The sequence below is a fragment of the Sapajus apella genome, unplaced genomic scaffold (genome assembly GCF_009761245.1).
Source record: "Sapajus apella isolate SASKATOON/1434 unplaced genomic scaffold, GSC_monkey_1.0 scaffold58, whole genome shotgun sequence".
Classification (NCBI taxonomy): Eukaryota; Metazoa; Chordata; class Mammalia; order Primates; family Cebidae; genus Sapajus; species Sapajus apella.
The window spans coordinates 1,200,345-1,206,344 of record NW_022436998.1 but is presented as its reverse complement, the minus strand read 5'-3'; the positions used below and the strand labels follow the sequence as shown (position 1 = coordinate 1,206,344).

The following is a 6,000-nucleotide window of genomic DNA, read 5'->3' as shown; positions in this document are numbered from 1 at the left end:
CTGCATTCCCACCAAATTCGGGTAAGGCCTTTCTTCCTATGAGCACCTTTAATGTCTCTTGATTATATTACTTCGTTCTCTCTTAAGGAAGTTAAGAGCATCAGCATAGGATTGAGAAGCACCAATCTGCAGTGATGAGATGGGGACAATTCTGGAGCACCAGCTGATGCCAGGATAAGTGTAGTCTGAAACAGGAGGACAGGGCACTGCAGCAGGGAGCCTTATGTTATGATTGAGTGTGATGAAAATCAGAGGAACAGTTCACAAAGTTACCTAGTGGCAGTCCATCTTGTAAGCAATTACTTGTATTTCTTTTTTTTTTTCAGGCTGGAGTGCAATGGCATGATCTCAGCTCACCACAACCTCCACTCCCTGGGTTCAAGTGATTCTTCTGTCTCAGCCTCCCAAGTAGCTGGGATTACAGGTATGTGCCACCATGCCCAGCTAATTTTTTGATTTTTTTTGTTTTTGTTTTTTTTAGTAGAGAAGGGGATTTCTCTGTGTTGGTCAGGCTGGCCTCGAACTCCTGACCTCAGGATCCACCCACCCGCCTCAACCTCTCAAAGTGCTGGGATTACAGGCATGAGCCACCATATCTGGCCTGGAGTACAGAGTATTATTAATAAACTAAGTAGCCTAAAGTAATTATACTTCAGCTTACTTCTAGCAGTATTCATTAACTTCTCTTGTCTACAGTTTCTTCATTATAAAATAAAAGATTGGATCAGTTCATCATTTAGGCCACTTCCCTGTGTTTTCTCTAGAGGCAGCCTCTTTTGCTTGATAAACACTGAGGCCAAGTTCTGGTACTTTTGCTAATTGGAATCCTAGACAGGTAACTTAGACTGACCTTTTCCTTTTCTTTTTTTTTTTTTTTTTATTATAGTTTAGGTTCTGGGATACATGTGCAGAACATGCAGTTTTGTTACATAGGTATGTATGCAGTTTTGTTACATAGGTATGTATGTAACATACATAGGTATGTTACATAGGTATGTGTCATGGTGGTTTGCTGCACCAATCAACCTGAGACTGACCTTTTTCAACTGTCATTTCCTCAGCTGAAAAATAGGATTTGTGATAATATGTATCTGGATTTCCATGGAGGCTTATGATGAGAAAACAAACTGGATGAAGGTATTGAAATGCGTTTCAAACAGTAAAATGGAATGTAATACAAAAGTTGACTATTACATTTGATAATCTTTGTAAGCTCTTACCTTAAATTTTAAGCATTAATATGTTTGAAATAAAGTATTATGTTTCATTCATGGTTATATATTTTTTACTGGTAGAGATATATAAATATATATGTTATATATTTATAGTTATACATATATACATATACCATATACACTTATATATAACATATATATTATATATTTTAATCTTTTGCTTCCTTGTGCTTAGCAAAGTGCCTGACACATAGTAGAAACCTATAAATGCTGCTGAATAAATTATTAGATCTATCTTTTTTAGCTTTATAATGTTTTTCCTTTTTTTTTTTTTAATTGTATTTGGGCTCTGGGGTACATGTGCACATCCTGCATCCTGCAGGAATGTTGCATAGGTACATACATGCCATGGTGGTTTGCTGTGTCCATGCCCCACACCGTTGCCTACATCAGGCATTTCTCCCAGTGTTATCCTTCCCCCTCCTCCCTGCACCCCCACTGTCCTCCTCTCCCCTCCCCTCCACCTCCCTACCTAGCCCTGTGAGTGTTGTTCCCTTCTCTGTGCCCAGGTGTTCTTATTGTTCATCACCCACCTATGAGTAAAAACATGTGGTGTTTGGTTTTCTATTCTTGTGTCAGTTTGCTAAGAATGATGGTTTCTAGGTTCGTCCATGTCTCTACAAAGGACATGAACTCATTGTTTTTTATGGCTGCATAGTATTCCATGATGTATATGTGCCACATTTTTTTTGTCCAGTCTATCATCGATGGGCATGTGGGTTGGTTCCAGGTCTTTGCTATTGTAAACAGTGCCGCAATGAACATATGTGTACATGTGTCTTTATGATAGAACAATTTATAATCCTTTGGGTATATATCCAGTAATGGGATTGCTGGGTCAAATGGAATTTCTATTTCTAGATCCTTGAGGAATCACCACACTGTCTTCCACAATGGTTGCACTAATTTATACTCCTATCAACAGCGTAAAAATATTCCTATTTCTCCACAACCTCTCCAGCATCTGTTGTCTCCAGATTTTTTAATGATAGCCATTCTAACTGGTGTGAGATGGTATCTCATTGTGCTTTTGATTTGCATTTCTCTAATGACCAATGATGTGCATTTTTTCATGTTTGTTGGTCGCATATTTGTTGTCTTTTGAAAAGTGTCTGTTCATATCCTTTGCCCACTTTTGAATGGGTTTGTTTTTTTTCCTGTAAATCTGCTTTAGTTCTTTGTAGATTCTGGATATTAGCCCTTTTTCTGATGGGTAGATTGCGAAAGCTTTTTCCCATTCTGTTGGTTACCTGTTTACTCTAATGATAGTTTCTTTTGCAGTGCAGAAGCTCTTAAGTTTAATTAGGTCCCATTTGTCTATTTTGACTTTTGTTGCCATTGCTTTTGGTGTTTTAGTCATGAAGTCCTCGCCTGTGCCTATGTCCTGAATGGTTTTGCCTAGGTTTTCTTCTAGGGTTTTTATGGTGTTAGTTCTTATGTTTAAATCTTTAATCCATCTGGAGTTAATTTTTGTATAAAGTGTAAGGAAGGGGTCCAGTTTCAGCTTCCTGCATATGGCTAGCCAGTTTTCCCAACACCATTTATTAAACGGGGAATCCTTTCCCCATTGCTTGTTTTTGTCTGGTTGTTTTTCCTTTTTTGATGAAAAATATTACTTCCCTCAAAACTTTGTTTTGGAGAATGTTAAAAAGCTCTTCTAAGCTCTTCTGTGCCTCAACAACCCTTTAGAGTTCATTGAGGCTGTTTCCTGATTAATAGGGTACAGGTAGACTGTGACCCATTGAGTGGCTGCTTGGTTCTCACTGCTTATGTAAGTCACTGGCTAATTGTTTCTCCCATTGATATTCAGGCATGCCAGAAACGTGATATCTGAAATATATTTAAATATCTAAGAACTATAAGTGATTTTCACACTTTCCAAGCATTAAAAAATGTAAAAGGTAAAATATTTAGTAGTTATGATTCCTACTACATAAAAGCTTATACTTTGAGGCTAGACAGAACACACACACACACATACACACACACACACACACACACACACACACACACACACACACAGGATAATGGTAAACAATGTGCTGTCATATTTAAATGGGTCATCACAGAAGATTGTGATTAGATTAGGCTGATTAGAATCTGAAAAATATGCATCAAAGAAATCACCCGAGGCAATGTTAACTTTGAATGAGACACTGAGGGACACAGACAATCTAGGGAATCGTGGGTCAGGGACCCAGAGAATAGTGAGGATAAAGAGATTGGCTGGATCCACATAAATGGACCTGGAAGGTGTGTCAAACAGTGGATGAAATTAACAGGCAACTGGTTGAATCTGAATTCTGGATGACAGTTTTAAGTAATGTAAAATAGCAGAGTAGGGGCATGAGTAGCAGTAAAGGCATAATGAAAATGTTTACATCCTTAGGTATTGGGCTTGGAACTTCAACATGTGAATTTTGGAAGGCATAATTCAGCCAATAACAAACTTTATTTAAATAGAATAATTCAGTCTGTATGTCTTTGTGCCTGACTTTTTACATCAGTATTATGTCTTTAGAATTCTTCTAAGTTGTTTCATGTATCTCGTTTATTAATTTTCATTTCTATAAAGTATTTCACTGTATGAGTATATAAAATTTATTTATATTACTGTTGATACATGTGGGTTTTTTCTAGTTTTTGGCTGTTAGGAACAATGATGCTATAAAAATAATTATACGTTGACCCTGGCACACATGCACATACACACATATATACACTTTTAATTTTAATACAATCACATTTGTGCTTCTTTCCCGTTATGATTAATGCCTTTCATATTTTATGTAAAAAAAATTCTTCCCTTTCTTAAGATTTTCTTCTAAGTTATTTAAAAGCTTTAAAATTTTGCCTTTTTTATTTGGCCTATAATACATCTGAAGGTGATTTTTGTGTATGGTAGCATGTAGTAGTCCATTTCATGTTTTATTTTTTATTTTAATTTATTTTTATTTTTTGAGACAGAGCCTTGCTCTGTCACCAGGTTGGAGTGCTGTAGCATGATCTCGACTCACTTCAACCTCTGTCCCTTGGGTTCAAGCGATTCTCCTGCCTCAGCCTCCAGAGTAGCTGGGACTACAGGCGCATGCCGCCATGCCTGGCTAATTTTTTTTGTATTTTAGTAGAGACAGGATTTCATCATGACCAGGAAGGCCTCGATCTCCTGACCTCGTGATCCACCCGCCTTGGCCTCCCAAAGTGCTGGGATTACAGGTGTGAGCCACTGTGCCCTACCTATTTCATGTTTCATAATGATACATATTTAATAATTTTCCCAGCACTATTCATTGAAGAGACTATGCTGTCATTTTCATAAATTGAGAATCCACATATTCTGTTCTGTCACTGTGTCTATCACCTATTACTTAGTTTTATGACAAGTTCGATTTCTGGTAGAGTAAAATTATCCTTTTCCTTTTCTTCCCCCTCCTCCTCCTATTACTTGTCTTTGCATTTTTAAACAAGTTTTGGAGTCAGCCTGTCAAATATTTCAAAAAAGAAAAAAGTCAGACATAGTGGCTCATGCCTGTAATTCCAACATTTTGGGATGCCCAGGTGGGAGGATGGCTTGAGTCCAGGAGTTTGAGACCAGCCTGGGCAACATAGTGTGACCACTGTCTCTACAGAAAAATTAAAAAATTAGCCAGGCATAATTGTGTGCTCCTATAGTCCCAGCTCCTTGGAAGGCTGAGGTGGGAGGATTGCTTCAGGTCAGGAGGTAGAGGTTGCAATGAGCTGTGAACACACTACTACACTCCAGCCTGAGTGAAAGAGTGAAACCCCATCTCAAAACCCAAACCATAATAAAACAAAAAGGAAAAGAAGAAAAGGCTGTTGGGATTTGACTGAAGTTGCACGATTCTACTGGTAAGTTTGGAGAGAATTAATAATTTCTAATAAGAATTGAGAATTTATACTATTGAGTCTTCCAATCAATGGACTTGATATATCCCTCCGTTTATTTGTTTTCTCAAATGCCTCTCCATAAAGTGTTATAGTTTTTTGGAGAGTTTTTGTATGTAATTTCTTAGATTAATGGGTACATAGTTTTTTTGGCATTATAAATGACAGTTTAAAAATGTCATTTTTGGCCAGGCTCATGCCTGTAAACCCAACACTTTGAGAAGCTGAGGTTAGCAGATTGCATAAATTCTGAGACTAGCCTGGGCAAAACCTTATCTCTACAAAAATTACCTGGGTGAGGTGGCCTATAACAGCAGTCTTAGCTACTCTGGAGGCTGGGAGAAACACATATTCATCCCAGGAAGTCAAGGTTGCAGTGAGCCATGATGGTGCCACTGTACTCAATCCTGGGCAACAGAACAAGGTCCTTTCTCAAAAACAAAATGAAACATGCCTAGGCACAGAGGCTCATGCCTGTAATCCCAGCACTTTGGGAGGCCAAGGCAGGTGGATCACGAGGTCAAGAGTTTGAGACCAGCCTGGCCAAGATGGTGAAACCCTGTCTCTACTGAAAATGCAAAAATTAGCCAGCATGGTGGTGGCCTATAATCCCAGCTGGCCTATAATCACAGCTGCTTGGGAGGCTGAGGCAAGAGAATTGCTTGAACATGGGAGGTGGAGGTTGCAGTGAGCTGACATTGCATCACTGCACTCTAATCTGGGTGACAGAGCAAGACCCCATCTCAAAAACAAAACAAAACCAAATATTTTTTAAAACAAAAAAATTAAAAAAACAAAAACCAAATTATAGTAACTGGCCACTGAAAAAATAAACAACAGCAAAAAAATGAAAACATTT

At 38.1% G+C, this 6,000-nt stretch overlaps 1 protein-coding gene across 1 annotated transcript in view; it reads left to right on the top strand.

The window, feature by feature from the left end:
• The first annotated feature begins 897 nt into the window (after positions 1-897).
• LOC116528427 (cytochrome P450 2C18) overlaps positions 898-6,000 on the top strand; it is a 104,777-nt gene continuing 99,674 nt past the window's right edge. The window contains exons 1-2 of the mRNA XM_032245656.1: positions 898-933; positions 1,062-1,171. The gene's annotated coding sequence lies outside the window, so the exon portion shown is untranslated. The remainder of the gene's footprint in view (positions 934-1,061; positions 1,172-6,000) is intronic.